Source organism: Tamandua tetradactyla, chromosome 26, assembly GCF_023851605.1.
Source record: "Tamandua tetradactyla isolate mTamTet1 chromosome 26, mTamTet1.pri, whole genome shotgun sequence".
NCBI classification, from domain to species: Eukaryota; Metazoa; Chordata; class Mammalia; order Pilosa; family Myrmecophagidae; genus Tamandua; species Tamandua tetradactyla.
In genome coordinates this window covers 20,143,896-20,170,695 of record NC_135352.1, presented here as the reverse complement: position 1 = coordinate 20,170,695, position 26,800 = coordinate 20,143,896, and the positions used below count along the sequence as shown (strand labels likewise).

Sequence of the window (26,800 nt, the reverse complement as noted above, 5' to 3'; positions counted from 1 at the left end):
GAAGAACTAGCAACATAACCGAAAAAGATATAGAATGTTAATATAGAGAAAAAAATAAAAGTAATAATAGTAAAATCAAAACAAAACAAAAGAAAACAAAACAAAAACCTATAGCTCAGATGCAGCTTCATTCAGTGTTTTAACATGATTACTTTACAATTAGGTATTATTGTGCTGTCCATTTTTGAGTTTTTGTATCTAGTCCTGTTACACCGTCTGTATCCCTTCAACTCCAATTGGCCATTATCTTACCCTGTTTCTACCTCCTGCTGGACTCTGTTATCAAGGACATATTCCAAATTTATTCTCGAATGTCTGTTCACATCAGTGGGACCATACAGTATTTGTCCTTTAGTTTTTGGCTAGACTCACTCAGCAGAATGTTCTCTAGGTCCATCCATGTTATTACATGCTTCATAAGTTTATCCTGTCTTAAAGCTGCATAGTATTCCATCGTATGTATATAACACAGTTTGTTTAGCCACTCTTCTGTTGATGGAGATTTCGGCTGTTTCCATCTCTTTGCAATTGTAAATAACGCTGCTATAAACATTGGTGTGCAAATGTCCGTTTGTGTCTTTGCCCTTAAGTCCTTTGAGTAGATACCTAGCAATGGTATTGCTGGGTCGTATGGCAATTCTATATTCAGCTTTTTGAGGAACCGCCAAACTGCCTTCCACAGTGGTTGCACCCTTTGACATTCCCACCAACAGTGGATAAGTGTGCCTCTTTCTCCGCATCCTCTCCAGCACTTGTCATTTTCTGTTTTGTTGATAATGGCCATTCTGGTGGGTGTGAGATGATATCTCATTGTGGTTTTGATTTGCATTTCTCTAATGGCCAGGGACATTGAGCATCTCTTCATGTGCCTTTTGGCCATTTGTATTTCCTCTTCTGATAGGTGTCTGTTCAAGTCTTTTTCCCATTTTGTAATTGGGTTGGCTGTCTTTTTGTTGTTGAGATGAACAATCTCTTTATAAATTCTGGATACTAGACCTTTATCTGATAGGTCGTTTCCAAATATTGTCTCCCATTGTGTAGGCTGTCTTTCTACTTTCTTGATGAAGTTCTTTGATGCACAAAAGTGTTTAATTTTGAGGAGTTCCCATTTATTTATTTCCTTCTTCAGTGCTCTTGCTTTAGGTTTAAGGTCCATAAAACCGCCTCCAGTTGTAAGATCCATAAGATATCTCCCAACATTTTCCTCTATCTGTTTTATGGTCTTAGACCTAATGTTTAGATCTTTGATCCATTTTGAGTTAACTTTTGTATAGGGTGTGAGAGATGGGTCTTCTTTCATTCTTTTGCATATGGATATCCAGTTCTCTAGGCACCATTTATTGAAGAGACTGCTCTGTCCCAGGTGAGTTGGCTTGACTGCCTTATCAAAGATCAAATGTCCATAGATGAGAGGGTCTATATCTGAGCACTCTATTCGATTCCATTGGTCGATATATTTATCTTTATGCCAATACCATGCTGTTTTGACCACTGTGGCTTCATAATATGCCTTAAAGTCTGGCAGCGTGAGACCTCCAGCTTCGTTTTTTTTCCTCAAGATGTTTTTAGCAATTCGGGGCACCCTGCCCTTCCAGATAAATTTGCTTATTGGTTTTTCTATTTCTGAAAAATAAGTTGTTGGGATTTTGATTGGTATTGCATTGAATCTGTAAATCAATTTAGGTAGGATTGACATCTTAACTATATTTAGTCTTCCAATCCATGAACACGGTATGCCCTTCCATCTATTTAGGTCTTCTGTGATTTCTTTTAGCAGTTTTTTGTAGTTTTCTTTATATAGGTTTTTTGTCTCTTTGGTTAAATTTATTCCTAGGTATTTTATTCTTTTAGTTGCAATTGTAAATGGGATTCGTTTCTTGATTTCCCCCTCAGCTTGTTCATTACTAGTGTATAGAAATGCTACAGATTTTTGAATGTTGATTTGTAACCTGCTGCTTTGCTGTACTCATTTATTAGCTCTAGTAGTTTTGTTGTGGATTTTTCCGGGTTTTCGATGTATAGTATCATATCGTCTGCAAACAGTGATAGTTTTACTTCTTCCTTTCCAATTTTGATGCCTTGTATTTCTTTTTCTTGTCTAATTGCTCTGGCTAGAACCTCCAACACAATGTTGAATAATAGTGGTGATAGTGGACATCCTTGTCTTGTTCCTGATCTTAGGGGGAAAGTTTTCAATTTTTCCCCATTGAGGATGATATTAGCTGTGGGTTTTTCATATATTCCCTCTATCATTTTAAGGAAGTTCCCTTGTATTCCTATCTTTTGAAGTGTTTTCAGCTGGAAAGGATGTTGAATCTTGTCGAATGCCTTCTCTGCATCAATTGAGATGATCATGTGATTTTTCTGCTTTGATTTGTTGATATGGTGTATTACATTAATTGATTTTCTTATGTTGAACCATCCTTGCATACCTGGGATGAATCCTACTTGGTCATGATGTATAATTCTTTTAATGTGCTGTTGGATACGATTTGTTAGAATTTTATTGAGGATTTTTGCATCTGTATTCATTAGAGAGATTGGTCTGTAGTTTTCTTTTTTTGTAATATCTTTGCCTGGTTTTGGTATGAGGGTGATGTTGGCTTCATAGAATGAATTAGGCAGTTTTCCCTCCACTTCGATTTTTTTGAAAAGTTTGAGGAGAATTGGTACTAATTTTTTCTGGAACGTTTGGTAGAATTCACATGTGAAGCCATCTGGTCCTGGACTTTTCTTTTTAGGAAGCTTTTGAATGACTAATTCAATTTCTTTACTTGTGATTGGTTTGTTGAGGTCATCTATGTCTTCTTGAGTCAAAGTTGGTTGTTCATGTCTTTCCAGGAACCCGTCCATTTCCTCTAAATTGTTGTATTTATTAGCGTACAGTTGTTCATAGTATCCTGTTATTACCTCCTTTATTTCTGTGAGGTCAGTAGTTATGTCTCCTCTTCCATTTCTGATCTTGTTTATTTGCATCCTCTCTCTTCTTCTTTTTGTCAATCTTGATAGGGGCCCATCAATCTTATTGATTTTCTCATAGAACCAACTTCTGGTCTTATTGATTTTCTCTACTGTTTTCATATTTTCAATTTCATTTATTTCTGCTCTGATCTTTGTTATTTCTTTCCTTTTGCTTGCTTTGGGATTAGTTTGCTGTTCTTTCTCCAGTTCTTCCAATTGAACAGTTAATTCCTGCATTTTTGCCTTTTCTTCTTTTCTGATATAGGCATTTAGGGCAATAAATTTCCCTCTTAGCACTGCCTTTGCTGCGTCCCATAAGTTTTGATATGTTGTGTTTTCATTTTCATTTGCCTCGAGGTATTTACTAATTTCTCTTGCAATTTCTTCTTTGACCCACTCGTTGTTTAAGAGTGTGTTGTTGAGCCTCCAGGTATTTGTGAATTTTCTGGCATTCCGCCTATTATTGATTTCCAACTTCATTCCTTTATGATCCGAGAAAGTGTTGTGTATGATCTCAATCTTTTTAAATTTGTTAAGACTTGCTTTGTGACCCAGCATATGGTCTATCTTTGAGAATGATCCATGAGAACTTGAGAAAAAGGTGTATCCTGCTGTTGTGGGATGTAATGTCCTATAAATGTCTGTTAAGTCTAGCTCCTTTATAGTAATATTCAGATTCTCTATTTCTTTAGTGATCCTCTGTCTAGATGTTCTGTCCATTGATGAGAGTGGGGAATTGAAGTCTCCAACTATTATGGTATTTGTGTCTATTTCCGTTTTCAGTGTTTGCAGTGTATTCCTCACGTATTTTGGGGCTTCTGGTTCGGTGCATAAATATTTATGATTGTTATGTCTTCTTGTTTAATTGTTCCTTTTATTAGTATATAGTGTCCTTCTTTGTCTCTTTTAACTGTTTTACATTTGAAGTCTAACTTGTTGGATATTAGTATAGCCACTCCTGCTATTTTCTGGTTGTTATTTGCATGAAATATCTTTTCCCAACCTTTCACTTTCAACCTATGTTTATCTTTGGGTCTAAGATGTGTTTCCTGTAGACAGCATATAGAAGGATCCTGTTTTTTAATCCATTCTGCCAATCTATGTCTTTTGATTGGGGAATTCAGTCCATTAACATTTAGTGTTATTACTGTTTGGATAATATTTTCCTCTGCCATTTTGCCTTTTGTATTATATATATCATATCTGACTTTCCTTCTTTCTACACTCTTCTCCATACCTCTCTCTTCTGTCTTTTCGGTTCTGACTCTAGTGCTCCCTTTAGTATTTCTTGCAGAGCTGGTCTCTTGGTCACAAATTCTCTCAGTGACTTTTTGCCTGAGAATGTTTTAATTTCTCCCTCATTTTTGAAGGACAATTTTGCTGGATATAGGAGTCTTGGTTGGCAGTTTTTCTCTTTTAGTAATTTAAATATATCATCCCACTGTCTTCTAGCCTCCATGGTTTCTGCTGAGAAATCTACACATAGTCTTATTGGGTTTCCCTTGTATGTGATGGATTGTTTTTCTCTTGCTGCTTTCAAGATCCTCTCTTTCTCTTTGACCTCTGACATTCTAACTAGTAGGTGTCTTGGAGAATGCCTATTTGGGTCTAATCTCTTTGGGGTGCGCTGCACTTCTTGGATCTGTAATTTTAGGTCTTTCATAAGAGTTGGGAAATTTTCAGTGAAAATTTCTTCCATTAGTTTTTCTCCTCCTTTTCCCTTCTCTTCTCCTTCTGGGACACCCACAACACGTATATTTGTGCGCTTCATATTGTCATTCAGTTCCCTGACCCCCTGCTCAATTTTTCCATTCTTTTCCTGATAGTTTCTGTTTGTTTTGGGGATTCAAATGTTCCATCCTCCAAATCACTAATTCTATCTTCTGTCTCTTTGAATCTATCATTGTAGGTATCCATTGTTTTTTCTATCTTTTCTACTTTGTCCTTCACTTCCATAAGTTCTGTGATTTGTTTTTTCAGTTTTTCTATTTCTTCTTTATGTTCAGCCCATGTCTTCTTCATGTCCTCCCTCAATTTATCGATTTCGTTTTTGAAGAGGTTTTCCATTTCTGTTCGTATATTTAGCATTAGTTGTCTCAGCTCCTGTATCTCATTTGAACTATTGGTTTGTTCTTTTGACTGGGCCATATTTTCAATTATTTGAGTGTGATCCGTTATCTTCTGTTGGCGTCTGCGCATTTAGACAGATTTCCCTGGGTATTGGATCCAGAAGTTTGGAAGATTTTTCTGTGAAATCTCTGGGTTCTGTTTTTCTTATCCTGCCCAGTAGGTGGCGCTCGTGGCACACGTTTGTCAGCGGGTCCCACCAGTAAAAGGTGCTGTGGGACCTTAAACTTTGGAAAACTCTCGCCGTCCGGGGGGTTCGCTAGCCGAAGTGGCTTGAGCCGGCCCGGGGACCGAACGCAGGGAGGGTTGCTGGTCGCCGCAGCCCGGGAAAGAGCCCGTCCGAATTTCCTAGTCGGCCCTGGGCGACAAGCGTGGCGGGAGGGCGCCAGCGGCAGCGGCCCGCCCGAGAGAGTGCACGTTCCCCGGGAGTCACGGGTTTGGAAGGGGCCTCCCCCACCCGTCACCATTCTCCACGGCCTGGGGCTTTCCAATCCAATTCTCTCAGTTGCTCCGGGGGGCCGCGCGTGGTGTGGGCGCCAGCCGCCTTAGTTTCAGGGGACCGCCTCTCCAATTCTCCCAGCCGGCCCGGGAAGGGGGAAGGGAGTAACTCCGGCCGCTTCCCGCCCCGCCCGGTGAGGCCCGCGCGCCTCGGCGATCTCACCCGAGCTGCTTCTCTCAGCCAGCCAGCCGTTCCAGATGGGGTACGCTGTCTTTTTTATCTCTGTTGTGGCTTTGGGTGCTTTCTGTATCGTTTCTACTCCCCTAATAGCTGTCCTGGAGAAGAAACTAAGATCCGCGCGTCTTACTAAGCCGCCATCTTCCAGGAAGTCTCCTCCACCACTCACTATTAACCCTAGTGATCCATTAGGAAAATTTTTGCTTCCTGTCCCTGCTACCCTGAGCTCTGCTGGTCTATAGGTTTTAGTTCCAAAACGGGGTGTGCTTCCTCCAGGAGAAACAACGGTGATACCACTGAACTGGAAGTTAAGATTGCCACCTGGTCACTTTGGGCTACTTATGCCTCTGGATCAACAAGCCAAGAAGGGGATTACATTATTGTCTGGGGTAATTGACCCTGACTATCAGAAAGAAGTAGGACTGCAACTACATAATGGAGGTAAAGAAGAGTTTTCTTGGAATATAGGAGATCCCCTAGGGTGTCTATTAGAACTACCATGCCCTGTGATTAAAATCAATGGAAAACCTCAACAACACAATCCAGGCAGGACTACTAATGGCTCTTAAACTTCAGGAATGAAGGTTTGGGTCACTCCACCAGGCAAAGAACCACGGCCAGGTGAAGTGCTTGCTGAGGGTAAAGGGAACATGGAATGGGTAGTGGAAGAAGGTAGTGATAAATATGAACTTTGACCACGTGATCAGTTACAGAAACGAGGACTGTAATGCTGTTTTGTTCATGTTATACTGTTTAAGTTGTAAGATATCAAGTTTAAGAATGAATGTTCCCTAAGGATTTATACCCTATTCTGGAGAGATTTAATGTGTTTCCAGTTATATGCAGGACAGCTGAGTACTGTCAGGTAAAAGAAAACAATGTGTGCTTATTTGTTTTCATTTGGAAATTAAGTATGGTATAAGGTGATATATATATAGGTGCCAAGTTGACAAGGGGTGGACTGTCATGATTAGGGACATGTGTCAACTCGGCCAAGTTGTGGTAGCTGTTTATCTGATTGGGCAAGTACTGACCTGCCTGTTGCAATGAGGACATTTCATAGGATTAGGTCATGATCACGTCAGCTGCATCCACAGCTGATTCCATTTGTAATCAGCCAAAGGGGAGTGTCTTCTACAATTAGTGATGCTAAATCTAATCACGGGAAGCCTTTTAAGGAGGACTCAGAGGAGACAGGCCCCATTTCTGCTTCGGCTGGTTAGCCTCTCCTACGGAGTTCATCCAAACCCTCCATTGGAGTCATTGGCTTCACAGCCTGCCCTATGGATTTGGACTCTGCGTTCTTGTGGTCACGTGAGACACTTTTATAAATTTTATATTTGCAAGTGTTCCCTGTTGATTCTGTTTATCTAGAGAACCCTAACTAATACAATGCTCTACAAGAAATACTAAAGACAGCATTATATGTAGATAGGAAAAGACAGGGGAGAGGTTTGGAGAAGAGTGTAGAAATTTAAGCATAACTAAAAGGGTAAAAAGGAAGAGAAAAAATAAGATAAGATACATAAAATCCAAAGGACAAAATGTTTGAAGGAAGTACTGCCTTTAGAATAATAACATTAAGTATTAATGGTTTAAACTTTCCCATCAAAAAAACAGACTGGCAGAATGGATTTAAAAAAAAAGTGGATCCAGCCATAACATATGGAGAACAGACTCATTTTAGACCAAAGGAGAAAAACAGGTTGGAAGCGAAAGGGTAGAAAAAGTCATTTCACACAACAAACAGACAGGAGCTGGAGTAGTATACTAATATCAGACAAATCAGACTTCAAGTGTGAAAACAATGAAAAGAGTCTTAGAAGGACAATATGTATTAATAAAAGAGACAATTCATCAAGAAAACGTAACAATCATAAATATTTATGCACAGAGACAGAGTGACCCAAAATACATACAGCAAACAGTGACAATACTCAAGGGAGAAGTAGAAACCTCTACAATAATAGCTAGAGACTGCATACACCACTTTCATCAATGAAAAAAACATTTTGAGAGAGGATCAATAAGGAAACAGAGATCTTGAATAATAGGATAAACGAACTAAACATAAAAAACACTTATAAAACACTGTACCCCATGACAGCATAATACTCATTTTTTGCAAGTGTTCATGAATCATTCTTCAGGATAGACCACATTGGGCCACAAAGCAAGTTGTAATAAATTTAAAATGATTAAAATTATACAAATACTTTCTCAGATCATAATTAAATGAAGTTGGAAATCATAACAGATGGAAGGCAGGAAAATTCAAAAATTTATGGAAACTACACAACACACTTTTAAAGATCCAGTGGATCGAGAAAGAAATTACAAGATAAATCAGCAAATATCTTGAGGAAAATGAAAATGAAAATACAATATATCAAAATTTATTGGATGCAGCAAAGATGGTGCTGAGAGGGAAATATATTGCCCTAAATACCTATATTAAAAAAGAAGGGGGACTTCTGGGTAGATGGCTGACTTGAGCAGCTTGAGGTAAGCCCTGCTCCATGGAAAAGTTAGAGAAAGGACAAGAGGGCGACTGAGGCAGCAATTTGGGAGTGTGGCTGATCTGGGAGACCTTTCTGCACCACATGTGGCAGCCCTAGTTGCACAGGCCGAGGAACTGAGAAGCGCAAAGTGGGAGGCTGATGCAGAGGCGCAGAGCCGGTATGAGTGCACGGATGGGAAAACAAAACTAGGAAGTAAGCCAGGATTCATTCCTTGGGCTTGCTACCCTCACCAGTGAAGCCCCGTGATCAACAACACACCCCACACCCCACGCATCTGAATCTCATCACCTGCTCCCATTCTCTGCACTCTAGACGAACTCACCCCACCATCCCCAGTGCATGTACCTGCCCCTGACCCCTATCCCGAGTGCAGCCCAACCCACTTCTCCTGCACCCCTCTGAAGCACTACTTTCCCGTTCCTGTTCCCTGCAGGCTGTTGCCAGCACATAAAGGTTGTGGGTACTAACCTCCATATCTAGGCTACCCCTGCCCCCCAAACATGCCTTACACCGGCAAACACCAGGGTTATGTAACCCAGACTGGTGCAACCACACAGTTTACATCCTCCCTGGCTGGCCACTGGGCTCCCATGTTCACAAGCATCAGCATAACATTCCCAACCTGCACCCATACCTGCAATGACACAAATCACTGACTGAGTGATCCACCCCATTCCCTGTTCCCTGCTGTACAACCATCGCACAAACAGAAGGCCTTAGACTGCTGAAAGAAATCAAAGCCCAAAGTAAATCAATCAAGATATTTACATGCCAAACACAGCATAAGATCACAGCATATCACAATGAAGACAGATACAGCCCTGCCTAATGACCAAATTAAAACACCAGAGGAGATACAGATGTTAGAACTAATTAAAGATGTTCATACAACTCTACTTAATAATATAAGTGGGACTGCAAATGCCATGAAGGAGATCAAGAAGTAGAAGAGAACAAAGAGGAATTTGAAAGAATAAATAGAAAAATAACATAAATCACAGAGATTAAAGACTCTGTTGACAAAGGAAAAAACATACTAGAGGTACACAACACCAGAATTGAAGAGACAGAAGAAAGAAGAGTGATATAGAGGACAGTATAATTGACTTTGAAGACTCAAAACAGCAAATGGCAAAAAAAGATGGAAAGAAATGAATGGGAAGTCAGGGAAATGATAAGCAAAGCAAAGTATGCAAATATAAGAATCATTGGTGTCCCAGAAGGAGAAGAGAGGAGTAAAGGGCTAGGAAGAGGAGCTGAAGACACAATGCGGGAAAACTTCCCAACCCTCATAAAGGACATAAATATACAAGTAAAGAAGCCCAAAGAACTCCAAACAGAATAAATCCAAATAGGCCTTCCCTAAGATACAAACTAATCAGTCTGTCAAATGTTGACACGATGCAGAATATCCTGAAAGCGGCATGAAAAAAACAATCTACTACATACAAGGGAAATCAAATAAGACTGACTTCAGACTACTCAACTAGCACCCTGGAGGTGAAAAGTCAGTCGTATGATAAATTCAAGATCCTGAAAGCGAAAGGACTTCCAATCAAGAAATCTGTACCCAGCCAAACTATCATTCAAAATTGAGGGAGAGATTCAAGTTTTTACAGACAAAGAAGTCCTGAAAGAATCTGTCAACAAGAGACCAGCCCTACAAGAAATACTAAAAGGAGTTCTGCTAGTTGAAAAAAAAAAAAAAGACAGCAGAGGGAGGTCTGGAGGAGGGCACAGAATTGAAGAGGACCACTAAGGGTAATTTAAAGAATACAAAGAGAAAGAGGGAAAAGCAAATATAGATCTGTCGAATAAACTAAAAAGATAAGATGCTGGAATCAAGAAATGTCTTTTCAGTAATAACTCTGAATGCTAATGGACTACATTTACCAATTAAAAGATACACATTTTCAGAATGGATTAAGAAACATAATCCAGCTATATGCTGTTTACAAGAGACTCATCTTAGATACATGGATACAAATAGATTGAAAGTGATATAGAGGACAGTATAATTGACTTTGAAAGAAGTAGTTGTACTTCTCTGTAGGTTAGACATTACTGTGGGGACTGCTGTCACTGAGCTGGAATCCTTATAGACAATGGGGATGACTGGATGCCGAGTTGGCAGAACCCAGGTGGTAGCACTTAATCGCCAAAGACAGGGTAGATGTGGCTGTTATAATAGACAGTAAACTCAAAGCAGGAATCAAAATTATATGACTCACGGAGATCTGCGGCATTGGCTAGTAAATCTTGGGGTACCTAAAAATACAATAGATGGACACAGTGTACTAAATTCTTGTTTGATCTGTATAAACAAGAGCTCTAGGTCAAGTGAACAGACATCTAACTTGAACTACAAAAACACAGAATCAGGGCGGGCCGCGGTGGCTCAGCGGGCAAAGTGCTTGCCTGCTATGCCGGAGGACCTCGGTTCGATTCCCGGCCCCAGCCCATGTAACAAAAACGGAGAAACAGAATACAATAAAACAAGAAAATGTTTAAAAATGTTTCCCTTTCTTCCTTCCTTCCTTCCTTCTATCCTTCCTTCCTTCTCTCTGTCTTTCCTTTAAAAAAAAAAAAAAAAAAAAAAACACAGAATCATGGCCCCTTAATCAATTTCCAGACTTGAGATAGTTTGCAGACCCAGAGCCCTTGAATGAAGAGGAGGCCAGGTCCCTTTGGGGGAGAACCCTGTTACACTGCCACAAATCTATACTGTTAATCTTCCTCCAAGCCTTCCCCAAGGAGACTGAAGGCCTTCTACTAGGGCAACTGTGCACTGGGGAAAAGGAAATGATCAGACATTTCGGGGATTATTAGACACTGGTTCACAAGTGATATTAATTCCAGGGACTCCAAAATGCCACTCTGGTCTACCAGGCAGAGTGGGCACTTATGGAGGTCAGGTGATGGATGGAGTTTTAGCTCAAGTCCATCTCCCAGTGGTGCCCTGGACCCATTCTGTAGTTATTTCCCCAGTTCCAGGATACATAATTGGAACAGACATACTGGGCAACTGGCAGAATCCCCACATTGGCTCTCTTAACTTGTGCAGTGAGGGTTATTATGACGGGAAAAGCCAAACGGAAGCCACTAGAACTGCCCCTACCAAGCAAAATAGTAAATCAGAAGCAATACTGGATTCCTGGAGGGATTGCAGAGATTACTGCCACTCTTAAGGACTTGAAGGATGCAGGGGTGGTGATTCCCACAACATCCGCATTCAACTCTCCTATTTGGCCTGTACAAAACAGATGGGTCTTGAAGGATGACAGTGGATTATCATAAACTCAATCAGATGATAACTCCAATTGCAGCTGCTGTTCCAGATGTGGTATCATTGCTTGAGTAAATCAATATATCCCCTGGTATCTAGTATACAGCTACTGACCTGACAAATGCTTTTTTTTCAATAGGTGTTAGTAAGGACCACCAGAAACAGTTTTCTTTTCAGCTGGCAAGGTCAGCAATATACTTTCACAGTTCTATCTCAAGGGTATATCAACTCTCCAGCCCTATGTCATAACCTTGTATGCAGGAACCTTGATTGTTTTTCCCTCCCACAAGACATCACACTGCTCCATTATATTGATGATATCATGTTGATTGGACTTAGTGATCAAGTAGTCCCAACTACTCTACACTTACTGGTAAGACATTTGCATGTCAGAGGATGGGAGAAAAATCCAACAAAAATACAGGGGTCTTCCACCTCAGTGAAATTTCTAGGTGTCCAGTGTGTGGGGCATATTGAGATATCCCTTCTAAGGTGAAGGATAAGTTGCTGCATCTGGCCCCTCCCACAACCAAAAAGGAGGCACAACGCCTAGTTGGTCTCTTTGGATTTTGGCAACAACATACTCCTCATTTGGGTGTGCTACTCTGGCCCATTTATTGAGTGACCAGAAAAGCTTCTAATTTTGAGTGGGGACCCAAACAAGAGGAGGCTCTATGACAGGTCCATGCTGCTGTACAAGCCCTTCTGCCACTTGGACCATATGATCCAGCAGATCCAATGGTGCTGGAAGTGTCAGTGGTAAATAGAGATGCTGCCTGGAACCTTTCAAAGGCCCCTACAGTAGAATTACAATGCAGACCCTTAGAATTTTGGAGCAAAGCCTTACCATCTGCTGCAGATAACTACTCTCCTTTTGAGAAACAGCTTTTGGCTTGCTACTGAGCCTTAGTAGAGACTGAATGCTTAACCATGGGCCACCAAGTTACCATGAGACCTGAGCTGCCTATCAAGAGCTGGGTGTTGTCTGACCTACCAAGCCATAAAGTTGGGCATGTTTAGCAGCAATCCATTATAAAATGGAAATGGAACATATGAGATAGGGCCAGAGCAGGTCCTGAAGGCACAAGTAAGTTACATGAGGAAGTGAACTAAATGCCCATGGTCTCCACTCCTGCCACATTACCTTTTCTTTCCCAGACCAGAGTTATGGCCTCTTGGGGTATTCCTTACAGTGAACTGACTCAGGAAGAGAAAACTCAGGCCTGGTTTACAGATGGTTCAGCACAATACGCAGGTACCACCCAAAAGTGGACAGCTGCTGCACTACAACCCCTTTTTGGGATGTCCTTTAAGGACAGTGGTGAGGGGAAATCCTTCCACTGGGCAGAACTTTCAGCAGTACACCTGGTTGTTCATTTTTGCTTGGAAGGAGAACTGGCTACAGGTGCGTTTGTATACTGATTCATGGGCTGTTGCTAATGGTGTGGCTGGATGGTCAAGGACTTGGAAAGACCATAACTGGAAAATTGGTGATAATTAAGAATTTTGGGGAAGAGGCATGTGGGTAGACCTTTTTGAGTGGGCTAAAAACATGAAGATACTTGTATCCCATGTGAATGCACAGCAGAGGGTGACTTTAGCAGAGGAAGGTTTTAATAATCAAGTGGATAAGACGACCCGTTCTATGGATACCAGTCAGCCTCTTTCCCCATCAACTCCTGTCACGGCCCAATGGTCTCACAAAGTGGTCATGATGATAGGGATAGAGGTTATACATGGGCTCAGCAACATGGACTTCCACTCACCAAGGCTGACCTGGCTACAGCTACTGCAGAGTGCCCAATCTTCCAGCAGCAAAGACCCACACTCAGCCCAATATGGCACTATTCCCTGAGGTGACCAGCCAGCTACATGGTAGCAGGTTGAGTACATTGGACCACTCCCTTCATGGAAGGGGCAGCAATTTGTTCTAACTGGAATAGAGTACTCTGGATATGGGTTTGCTTTCTCTGCATACAATGCTTCTGCCAAAACTACCATCCATGGGCTTACAGAATGCCTTATCCATCATCATGGTATTTCACACAGCATTACTTCTGATTAAGGAACACACTTCACAGCAAATAAAGTGTGGGAATGGGCACATGCTCATGGAATTCTCTGGTCTTACCATGTCCCCATCATCCAGAAGCCTCTGGACTAATAGAACAGTAGAATAGCCTTTTGAAAACTCAATTACACTACCACTAGGTGGCAACACCTTGAAGAGCTAGGGTAATATTCTCCGGGAAGCTGTGTATGTTCTGAATCAGCATCCGCTGTATGGTATTGTTCTCCCATAGCCAGAATCCAAGGATCCAGGAACCAAGAGGTGGAAATGGGAGTGGCACCACTCGCTATTACCCCACCAGGAGAAACAACAATGATTCCATTGAACTGGAATCTAAGACTGCCACCTGGTCTCTGGGCTACTCATGCCTTCAGATCAACAAGCCAAGAAGGGGATTACAGTACTGGCTGGGGTGACTGACCCTGACTATCAGGGGGAAATAGGACTGCAACTACATAATGGAGGTAAAGAAGAGTTTTCCTGGAATATAGGGGATCCCTTAGGATATCTTTTAGTATTACCATGCCCTGTGATTAAATCAATGGAAAACTGCAACAACCCAATCCAGGCAGGACTACCAATGGCTCTGAAACTTCAGGAATGAAGGTTTGGGTCCCCCCACCCAGCAAAGAACCATGGCCAGGTGAAGTGCTTGCTGAGGGTAAAGGGAACATGGAATGGGTGGTGGAAGAAGGTAGTGATAAATATGAACTATGAGCATGAACTATGACAGAAACGAGGACTGTAATGCTGTTTTGTTTATGTTATACTATTTACGTTGTAAGATATCAAGTTTAAGAATGTATATTACCCAAGGATTTGCACCCTATTCTGGAGAGATTTAATGTGTTTCCAGTTATATGCAGGACAGTTGAGTATTATTAGGCGAAAAAAAAAATGTGTCTTTTCTTGTTTTCTATTTAGAAACTCAGTATGGTCTAAGTTAATGAGTACAGCTGCCAAGTTGACAAGGGGTGGACTGTCATGGTCAGGTTCATGTGTCAACTTTGCCAGGTGGTGGTACCTGTTTGTCTGGTTGGGCAAGTGCTGGCTTGTCTTTTGCCATGAGGACATTTTACAGAATTAAATCATGATTAAAACGGCTATATCCACAGCTGATAGCATCTGTAATCATCCAAGGGGAGTGTCTTCTTTAATGACTGATGCTTAATCTAATCACTGGAAGTTAGAGTCCTTAAGGAGGATTCAGAGAGGTTCTCTTCCTGCTTTGGCCAGGGAGCCTCTACTGTGGAGTTTGTTCAGACCCTCCATCAGAGTCCTCAGCTTCACAGCCTGCCCTACAGATTTTGGACTCTATGTTCCCATGGTTACGTGAGACACTTTTTTAAATTTTATATTTACAAATTGATTCTGTTTCTCTAGAGAACCCTAACTAATACACCCTGGGATAACTACAGTTTCTTCTCTAAACAATTTTCTTCCTTCATCTGTGTATCCCAATGTATAACCAAAATAATAAATCAACTATATTCTTTCCTTCAGATTGCTAAGTACCTAAATGAATTTGATTTTTCTCACTAGTTAACTTTATGATCTTAAAAATATTTTTCAAGGGGCCTATGTCAAGAGACTAGAATTGTGTATGGCATATAATAAGAACCTAATAACTATTTCTTGAATGATGGTACTTCTGAGCATTTAAAATCTTGAAATTAAGACCAACAGTCATATATTACCAAAATCTGAAAAGAATTTCTACTAATTGAAGAATTTTTTAACATGAAAAATCTTTCATAATGTGCTTTTAGATGTGATAATTTGCTATTACATTTTAAAAATGAAGAACTAAGCTGACAAGAGCAGTGGAAGGTATACAGTTTATGAATAAAGCAAACTGCAAAATGATGTTGTATATAGTATGATTACATATATGTTAATGTTTCAATATCCCAAACAATATAGTTTAGGGATTCAAATATGTGAAGTAAATATATAAATCATATATTGAAACAATACCATAACCTCAGTACAGTAGTCATCTCTGAAAAGATAGGGAAGGAGATGAGATGTGCAGGGAGAATTTTAAAAGTATGTGTAAATATATGAAAATATGAATATAACTATAAATATACATATATTTTAAATATATCCCAGAAAATATGGCAACACACATTTGCCATTTGTTTAATATTGGATCTGTCATATTTTTATATTATTTTTCTGTATGTTTAAAATTTTTAATAATCCAAAGAAAAAATGGATTTCAGTGTGCTATCATATTAAAAAATAGGTAAATTCAGCTGCTATGAAATTAAATAAGAAGATGCTTTCTCCTACCACAAATATAACCTCCAGCAAAGAAAAGGTTTTACCTACCAAAAGACCAGAAAATAATTCCTCAATTTCTTGAATGCATCTTTTGGAGTGGTGTACCTCACCTAATAAAAACACTGAGCTTTCAGAAAACAAGTAGACTAGATACTTCCATGTATTCTGGAAGGTATAGAGCTTATGAATAAAGCCCAACAGAAAGAAGAGGTAATAGGACAAACCCCAGAAAACACGTGGATGGTAGTTTCTCATATATTCCATCTATTAAGAACACCAGCAAGCCTGGCAGGTGGGAAGAAAAGTAGCCTTTACCCTAGGAGAAAGTTTATTAAAGACTGGAAATTGGACTAGGAACACTGAATTTCCTATAACAAACAGTATTATTTATATAACCAGATTATCTTAAAAAATTTTTTTAGAGAAGTTGTAGGTTTACAGAAACATTACATAGAAAATACAGCGGTCCCATATCACCTGCCATTAATAACAATTTGCACTAGTGTGGCACCTCTGACACAATCAGTGGAAGAATGTTATAATTGTACTATTAACTATAGTCCATACTTGACATTAGTATGTATTTTTTGCCCATGTACCACCCTATTATTAACAATTTGCATTATTGCGGTACGTTGGTATGGAACCCATCCTGTCTTGAGCAGTTCGCTTCCTCCCTATTTTTTCTCTTCTGTGAGGCTGTTCTGCCTCCAGTTTCTTCTCTATTAGGGTATCCTGCCCTGGGGATCCCAATGGGATCAATCAAGAATAACGTGTTTGGGCAGGCCCATGGTGGCTCAGCAGGCAAGAATGCTTGCCTGCCAGGCCAGAGGTCCCAGCAGAGGTCCCAGGTTCAATTCCCGGTGCCTGCTCATGTAAAAAAAAAAAAAAAAAAAAAAGAATAGTGTGTTTTATTTTACAGGCGATTTGGCAAACAGAGTGTGAATGGAGTGTATTACCTCTTGCCAACAGTTCTGCTTTGGTCTTTTATTTCCCCCCTGTGCGTCCTTTTTATCCAACACTGCTCAACCACCTGTGTTTCAACCTGAGTCTCTGCAGATTTGGGTCCCTGCACCATGCTATGCATGGTTCTAATTTGCTGCTGGGAGTGGTTCTAAGGTCTACATTTGCAGCAGGAGGGACTCCAGCCGAGCTGCCTCTGTGCAACTCCTAAATTATGAGGGACAAGAGTGAGGAGGAGTCCAGGCAGGTAGGTGTGAAAGGAAAATTTCCTACCTGATTTTGGAGATCATTTTCCTTTTTCTTCCATTCAGCATTTGTGGGATCTTTCTGCAGTCTCTATCTTCCTCCAGACTTCCAAGCCAGTGAGATTTGTCCTTTTATTATTTGGTTCTGAGGGAAGATTTTTTCCTGAGAATGTCTTACATTGCTGTGTTGATGTCACTCCAGATTATCTTTTAACTTGAAAAATAAAAAAATTACGAGTTAGCCAAATGCCCTTCTTTTAAGATAGATGAACAGTAGCACAGATAACGTATTTATTCAAGTTTACCCAGTTATTGAAGAAAATGAATGCCATGTTTCCTTATTCTCAAGTCATTATTTATTCAAATAAGCGGTGAAGACTTGATTTTCCCATAGATATGTAGGAGTATTAGAGGGAAAATAACCTTATATATATTTTGTTTCTTGAATGTACCTACAGATCAGAAATTATAAGCCTAACTGACTATATCTACTTCACAAGAATGCTATATTAAAAAGTGGTTTTAAAACAGAAAGTATAAGGCAGTCAAATAAGCAATACACACAATAATTATATTGTGGTAGCATTGCTCAACTTTCCCTCTTCTCCAGTCTACCAAAAAGTAAACAAGAAACAACACAAAAATACACAAACAAACAATTCTGTATTAGTTGGGCCATATCCTCCTGGAATTCCTCACTGTTTTGGTTTGCTAAAGCAGATGAAATTCAATATACTAGAAATGAACTGGCTTGTGACAATGAGAATTTATTAGTTTACACTGCAGTTTCTAAAGCTGTGACAATGTCCCAATTAAAGCATCAATACGATGATATCTTCTGTGAAGACCAGTTACCAGCAAGCTTAGGAACCTCTGTCAGACAGCAAGGCACACGATGATGTCTGCTGGTCCTTCTCTCCTGGGTCGTTGCTTTCAGCTTCTGGTTTTAGTGCCTTCCCTTCTCAGAGTCTCTGGGTGTGTCCTTGTCTCTCAGCTTCTCTGGGGCTTTTTTCCCATGAGCTTCTTTTAATTTCATCTCTTCACTTCTTTATGTGTTTTATCCTCTTACAAAGGACTCCAGTAAATGAGTTAAGACCCACCTTGAATGGGGTGGGTCACAACTGAAATAACCTAATCAAAAGGTCCCATCCACAATAGGTCTATACCCACAGGAGTGGATTAAACAAACACAGCCTTTTCTGGGGTACATAAGAGCTTCAAACTACCACACTCACCACTGGTGAATTCATATCGTGTCATCTCAGCTAGGATGGAACCTTATTTTCCAGCATTCCCTTTCTACGTTGTTCTGGTTTATCATGGTCCACAGAAGACATTTTGTATGGCATTTGGAAGTTGAAAGATTAATAACAGCCATATAAATTCTATGCTCAGTCATTGCAGGTGATTTTATCATCAGGTGGCACATTATCACTAATCTGCTGGCTCACATGTTTGCATAGAGCAGCGGGGCTCGTAATTCCTGAAATTCCCTCTGGATTCTCCTTTAGTTTCTCTCACTGCTGGGCCCAGTGCCCATTTAGTTGTATGATGAATTCACCAGCTTCTCCTACAGGCCATCTGCACAATCAAACTTGGCAGTGTGTGGGCGATGAGAAATCAAAAATGAGGTTGTAGCTCATCCTTGTGGGTTCCAGTTTGTCCTTCCTCTTTCTCAATTTATGTCCATCTTCCCTTTGACCAGCTGACCCTGCTGACTTCAGACCCAGCACCACACACAAGAACCAAAGACATACACTGGCTACTTAATCAGCTACCCAAACCCTTTATCACATAAGGTCTAACCTCTTTAACAAAGCCATTAAACCATTGATATTTACAAAGCCTTTAAACCATTTATATTTATTTCTCTGATCAAACCCTAACCACCACATCCACCCCAAGAGGAGAGACTACTACTTTTTCTTTTTTTCTGTAAAGAGGAGAAAAGTTAGATTGATTTTACTGAGCAAAGAAATGGAAACAGAGCAGAGCAAACTGGAGGAAAGGAAACCTTATGTGAAAAAAGAAAGAGTTGTTCTGGATTTTGAGACAATATCCTGAGGCAGAAAAATGGGCAGGAGAATATAGGACATTTAATAATTGCTGCTGTGGCCTTGATATTTAAATTCTATTCATAGTTTATGAGACATATAAGTAATAACTGGAATTAGTTTTTAATTACTTTGGCTGCTCAACTGTGCTTTCTGGAGGCAATTTCATAGTGAGACATATGTGCCCAGGTTTTAATAGGGTTATCTAAAATATCAAATTATTGTGCTGTAGATTTTTCTACAGAAATGTGAAGTACACAAATAATAACAAAAACAGAAATGACTGCATTATTTTTAGTAACGCTACCATTGAATGTGATCCTTGCAGCTATTTGGGGCTCCCAGAATGAAAAACTTACAATTACCTGCTTAATTTTAGGTTAGAGAAGGAAAAAAAAGGTGAAGACTGAAATCCAGCTGTTAATCATCCATTGAGAACATCCTTCGGGTCAAGGATGTTCAAACACTTCAGATTTTTCACAAATGTCTTTGCTGCTTCATGCTTTCTCTAAAATGAATGATAAAATTAATGACATAAATTGCTCATTTCTTTTCTTTTGTTAAATGGCATAAATTTGTCCCATTCTAAAGGTTCAATGGCAGAATAAAGTGAAAACACAACTATTATTCTGAATAAGGGATTACTAAATGAGGCAAGACCAGCTGGCTCTGGGAGAACTAATTTGTCATTATTTTCAGATCAGCTGCCAGAGTGATTAGGTAGGTGGCAATGATCAACTGGGAGAGCTCAGGATTAAAAAGCAAAAAGGAAAAGAGCTCCTAGGAATAGCAAAATCACTAATCATCACTTCATTATCTACTGAAAATTATGAATTAGAAGGCAGTTTGGTTTGTGATATTCTTAAAAGCCTTATACTGAAGAAATGAGGTAACAAATTAATTGAGGGAAATGGCCCTTGGGACTAAAGTAATACTAGACAATTATTTTTATCTTCATATTCAAATTTTAAAGTTGACTTCCTATTTAAAAAGAGAGTCCCATTGCACATTGCAGGTAGTAAGTAAATCACGAAATTTAAAGGAAACAAATTTATCAAATAAAAATTTCCTACCAGTATCTGTGTACCCAGATAATATTTGAGGGAGATCTCCAAGTGTAAACTTGACTCACAATCCCATATGGACAACAAATAAAGTATTTTCCATATAGAACATTATTTTTTATATTTCACTAAAACTTATGATATTGACAGTTTCTTCATTAACATTGAGAGAAATGAAACCACACTAAAAAAACAAAAACTTACAAAATGTTTTCTCTCTGTGGATTATACTTATTGTACAGATGAAAAGCTAAAAAATAGTTCATTGCTAAGTGCAAGAACTACGTGTCACTTTGGGAAAAGGCTGACTACCTTTTTTTGAGGAAACTGTGAGACATGGTAAGTTAGCCACACAGGGAGGAGAAACCCACGTTTCTGTAGTGACTTCTCCTCTTGCTGACTGCATGTCTCTTAAGGAAGTCATTTACCTCTAATCCCCAGCCTTTGAGCACATAAAACAGAAGTGAGGATATGTGAACTCCTAACTCAGAGTGTGATCATGAAGGCCAGATGTGCACATGAATTAGTGACAGAATAAACATTATTCAATTTCAAGTCCCCCTAGCATTTACCATCCCTCCAGTGCTTAATGGTGTTACTGCAAGTAAAGAAATTGGACTATTCTGAAGTGGCTTTCCTTTCCAGACTTGCATCCTTTTCATTTTTGACATGACTGAGACCATACACCACATAACACAGCTTTATTAGGGTTAAAACTGTGATACTGCTCTGTAAATTAGCTAGGAAGTTTATTGGGTAGCTAGAACTTTTTTTTTTATTATTAATTTATTAATTTTTTAAACTATAACAACAAACACATTCTTAACTTATGATCATTCCATTCTACATATATAATCAATAATTTACAATATTATCACAGTTGCATATTCATCATTATGATCATTTCTTAGAACGTGTGCATCAATTCAGAAAAAGAAATAAAAAGATAACAGAAAAAAATTCATACATATCATACCCCTTACCCCTTCCTTCCATTGATCACTAGCATTTCAATCTAAATTTATTATTTTTTTTTTTTTTGCATGGGCAGGCACCGGGAACCGAACCTGGGATCTCCAGCATGGCAGGCAGGAACTCTGCCTGCTGAGCCACCGTGGCCCACCCTCAATCTAAATTTATTTTAACATTTGTTCCCCCTATTTTTTATTTTTATTCCGTGTGTTTTACTCATCTGTTGATAACGTAGATAAAAGGTGCAGCAGACACAAGGTTTTCACAATCACACAGTCACATTGTTGAAAGCTATATCATTATACAATCATCTTCAAGAAACATGGTTACTGGAACACAACTCTACATTTGCAGACACTTCCCTCCAGCCTCTTCATTACATCTTTACTAACAAGGTGATATCTATTTAATGCATAAGAATAACCTCCAGGATACCCTCTCCACTCTGTTTGGAATCTCTCAGCCATTGACACTTTAGTTTGTCTCATCTCACTCTTCCTCCTTTTGGTTGAGAAAGTTTTCTCAATCCCTTGATGCTGTCTCAGCTCATTTTAGGGTTTCTGTCCTACATTGCCAGGAAGGTCCACACCCCTGGGAGTCATGTCCCACGCAGACAGCAGGAGGCAGTGAGTTTGCTTGTTGTGTTGGCTGGAGAGAGAGGCCACATCTGAGCAACAAAAGAAGTTTTCTTGGGGGCGACTCAGGCCTAATTTTAAGTAGGTTTGACCTATCTTTTGTGGGGTGTTAAGTTTCATATGGACAAACCCCAAGATTGGGGGCTCAGCCTTTTGCTTTGGTTGTCCCCACTGCTTTTGAGAATATCAAGAATCCCACATGGGAAGTTGAATTTTCCCCTATCTCACCTTTTCCCAAAGGGGACTTTGCAAATATTTTTTTATTCACTGTTCAAATCACTATCGGCTTTATAGGGGCATCATTCTGGACAAATCAACAAAATCTCATGCCTTACTCAAGGTTCCATGTACTTATGGTGTTCAATTAAGCTGTCTACATTTTATATTAGGAAATGCACTAGTCAAAATACAAATTTTGAACCAAATACACATTTTTTGCTTTAGTCTCACACATAAGTTAAAATTTTTAAATATTAATTACCATGTATTTTCAACACCGTGCAATAATGACATTCCTTTGTTCTTCTCATGCAAAACATTTTTAAAATTTGCACATTTAGTCACTATCATAATACACTCTAGGCATTCCTAGATTATACCACCTCAGTCTTTATTGTCTATCTTTCTTTCTGATTTCATTTGTGCCCCCAGCCCTCCTTCCTCTATTATTCTCACATTCAGCTTCATTCAGTGTTTTAACATAATTGTATCACAGTTAGGTAGTATTGTGCTATTCATTTCTGAATTTTTACAATCAGTCCTGTTGCACAGTCTGTATCCCTTCATTGTGTAGCTAGAACTTTTGATTTATCCAGATCCTGAGAGAGAAAATGCTGCATGAATCAGATTAGTTTAACGTAGTGAAGGACATATCTCCCAAACAGAAAACACAATGAGGGCATTTCCCAGGCTGCCCGGAGGTGTCTGGCTTGCCCAGAGTAGATAGAAGGCCAGCTCTAGGCCTCCATAGGGAGTCAGGGAAAGAAAAGAAAGGAGAGAGAAGGAGGGATTTTCACAGTGATGGATCCTGAATGGAGCTATAATAGAAATCTCAGATCAAGAAGCACTGGTAAAAAGGCTCCCCAGATGAACTGACTTCCTGTGCCTTCCAAAGTTTTAGTTGCTTTAGTCTTCTTTCTTTAAATCAGTTTTCTTCTATATCTGCTTTCCCCTCTCAATCCAGAAAAGTCCTGGGGTTTAAATGAAAAACAGTTAAAGTCAAATTGGCCCGTCCTAGAGAGTACCTGCCAAAGTCTTAATCCTAGCACTTATAAGTCAGCCAGCCAGCATCTGGCACAGCCCACACTCACCGGGATCAGGTTGTGGAAAGTTACAGAAATGTAGAAACAAGAAAGAAAAGGTGAGGAAGATTTGGCACCTTCCTTGGAATTGCTTATGAAATCTAAAGGAGAAATATGTGGTTTGGCTCAGAGGAAATTTTTATAAGCAGTGCCACAAAAGGACAAAACTTAAACAATCAGAGTAGAATGCTAAGAACTGAAAACAAACCAACTCATAGGGTAGAAATTTCCAACTCAGGAGTTTGTACTGGATTTAAGAGGCATTTGGGAACCATTGTAAAGTTGAGGTAAGGGAAGTGGTATCTAATGATTATGACTAGAAACAAAACTGATTATCTGTGGGCTTGAGGGATTGGTTATACATAAGGCCAGGCATCCACTTAGCCTAGTAACAGAGCTCGTTTAAACTGAGAATGATACTCCTCGTTGCTACCCCACAGCGATTTAGAGCAGGTCAGAAAATCTTAATTGGAGTCTCAGCAATGCCTCTGACAAGCAGTATGAAATTCGGTAACCAATGACACTTTATATGCTTAACATTTTTTCATCTTTAAAATAAGATATTTACACCTAGCCTCTTTACCTCACCTAGTCACTTCTGCAATAGGATTCTAAGATGAAAATCTGTGTAAGCTGTGCAGTCAAATAAAATTTAAATTAACATTATTATTATTGCTATTATGAGGATAATGTGGGATAGAAGCAGTGAAAATGTGTTACTATTTTACACTCAAGGAGTGAGCCTGACTTGATATATGGTATAGAAGTATACATGTCTATAGCATGGATTTTATTTTTTTAATTTTTTTATTTTACTTTTTAAAATACCAAAAAAACGCCAAACGCAAACATTCCCATTTTGATCATTCCATTCTACATATATAATCAGTAATTCACAACATCATCACATAGTTCTATAGCATGGATTTTAAAGTATGACAATATCAGTTCATTGTTAGTTTTGGTTTGATTATAATTTATAATTTGCTTTATAATCCATATTACTACATGGCCACATGCTAACATCATTAGTAATTGAGACTCTGCCTTAATTTCTGTATTTTTCTTAAAGGTTTTAAGGAGGGGTAACCTTGGCATATACGAGGTGTACTTTTGTGTGGGAAGCTTTAGGGAAAGAATTTTTGGCACAGGCAATGATGGCTGGACTCAACCTTCACTTAGTTCTTCCTGTTCTTTGCGTCTCATGATCAAAAGGTGTGAATTTGGTGCTGGTTCCACTATATACTGATTTAAAATTCTACAAACATCAATCTATGACCATCAATTTTCACATGTGCATATATGGGACAGTAAAAGTACTATATCTCACAGGCTTGTTATTAAAATCAATAAAATAATTGAAAGCAACTGAAGGTAATTGTCAAATGCTGGTATTATATAAGAAGTGATTTGGAAACAAAATGTCTTAACTTCATAAGATTTTAAAGGGGACTTCATTAAAAGCTTTAGTTAATAAGGAAAATGGACACCATTTTACACATTCACTTTAATGTCAAAATTCTACCTGCCTCCTAGTGTCTTAAAAACTACACTTTCAGGACAAGAAAGTATTTACACAGTGGGAGGCTAATTTAAGAGATTCATCATTTTGAAGGATTTTATAGTGATCAGAATTTTTTAAGGTTGGGATATTTTTTTAAACATCAGAGCTATAATGAATTTTAAAATTAGAAGATAAGGTGGTTAGAGAATTTATTTTAGCCTTCAACAGTCTGGAGGTAGTTTTTCTTTTGTTTGTTTGTTTTGCATGGGCAGGCACTGGAAAATGAACGCTGGATATAGTTTTAACAGTCTGGAAGTAGGAAGTCTTATAAAATTAATAAATCCCTTAAATTTGCATTTAAACTAGAGTGATTTCCCTCCCCACCATCAAGGGGAGCTCTCGATCCCTTCCAGCCTCTCCAGAAATATTACTGGAAGTGAACAATCAGGATCAAGGCTTTACCTAGGCAGCCTTGGATTCCCATCCCTGCTTCTTCCGAGTTAATTAAATTTTGAGATTCATCTTGTTTTTCCAAGAGGATATTTTTTTCCTGCACTACCTTATTATGGATAGCACTCAATTTCCATTATGCCTAAAATATCATCACAACTATAAAACATGAAGATGCAGAGAAGCAGATAAGATTCCCATTAATATAAACAACTTAAAGCCAAATATTAAGTATTCCTGTTGTTGAAGTACCCCACCTTGGGAATGACCCATTTGGCTATCTTAATTTCCAGACCACGTATTTCTCCTTGTTCATCTCTTTCCCCAATTCTTCTCTTTCTCCTGAGACTCTAACCTCGTACCTAAATGCCTATTTTCTTATGCATTGCAGATCACATAGATTTTCACTGTTCTAGACTAAGAAGTCTTTACTTTCCTCCTCTGAACCTACCAACAAACATTTACCTAACAGTTAGCACTCACTCAAAGAGGATCTATTATGAGCTATTAAAACATTCTTTCCCATCCTGCAGGTTAGTTTCAAAGAGGAAACAACTTTATGAATTTACTAAGAACAAAAAACAAGCAGGGCGGGCCACAGTGGCTCAGAAGGTAAGAGTGCTTGCCTGCCATGCCCGAGGACCCAGGTTCGATTCCTGGTGCCTGCCCATGTAAAAAAAAAAAAAAAAAAAAAAAACAAGCAAGCATTTAACCAGGTACTGGGGGGAAACAAAAACTGAAGCAGGTATAACTAGTAAATAAGAAGTGGGCAGGAAGAATCATCACAATTATAGACATACCGAATTTATAATTCAGATTTTGCAGAAAGGATTCAAGAAATATATAGGCTTTCTTTTGTAATGACCTAATGCTTGAAATAGAGCTGTAAACATGTAAGAAGCCAATTCCCCACCAGGCAAGTATGATCTCAAATCATTGATGCCAACGGTGACACTGGTGTCCATTCTGTCTCCTGTAAGTCCTAAATGTTCTCATGTGTCAATAAGCTGCCTTCTCATAACTCCTACTACTCTGGCAGGCCAAAGTAGTAAGTCTGCTTCAGTGCTGGGAGGTCTCTACTAACTTGAAGGTCTTTGCAGGTCTTGTCCAACTTGCTGGGGTCCTATCATCCTATTTAGTCCATGCAAACACCCTCTCCCTTTGGGTCCAGCCCTGTCTTCTGGTCCAGTAAACCCCAAGCTGTCCCTGCCCATATCTAAATAAACCACGATAACCACAACCTGCTGTGTCCCAATTTCTGGAGTTGTCACTTATTATTCGGACCCAGCTGAAATATGAGCCATCTTTATGTATCCCAGTCAGTGCTCGCAGGAGATGGAGCGCTCTTTACCCACTCTGTCTATCTTGTACACGAAACTCACTGATCCTGCAGTACGTCTCTAGCGATCATTTAAAAACAGTTCAACCCTTTTATCACTTTATGCTACTGGTAATGTAATACATAATTTTATACTGCAGTGCTTCTTAATAATGCTCCATTTAGAAGATAATATGAATAAACTACTAATTCAAGCACAGAATTGCTAATAGACCATAAAAAACTATTTGTTCGTATGAAACATCATTCATTGCTTCAAATCGTACCCTTTATCTAAGCACTGTGTGATGTCTCTGTGCAGTAATAATTCCATTTTTGAACTTTAAAGTAAGTCTTTAAAT

At 39.2% G+C, this 26,800-nt stretch overlaps 1 long non-coding RNA gene across 4 annotated transcripts in view; it reads right to left on the bottom strand.

Annotated features, from left to right (window-relative positions):
- LOC143669742 (uncharacterized) overlaps positions 1 to 26,800 on the bottom strand; it is a 266,208-nt gene that overhangs the window by 193,682 nt on the left and 45,726 nt on the right. For all 4 annotated transcript variants that reach the window (XR_013169025.1, XR_013169027.1, XR_013169028.1 and 1 more), the window contains exons 3-4: positions 19,560 to 19,702; positions 17,169 to 17,354 (exon numbers count right to left, since the gene is read on the bottom strand). This is a non-coding gene — a long non-coding RNA (uncharacterized LOC143669742). The remainder of the gene's footprint in view (positions 1 to 17,168; positions 17,355 to 19,559; positions 19,703 to 26,800) is intronic.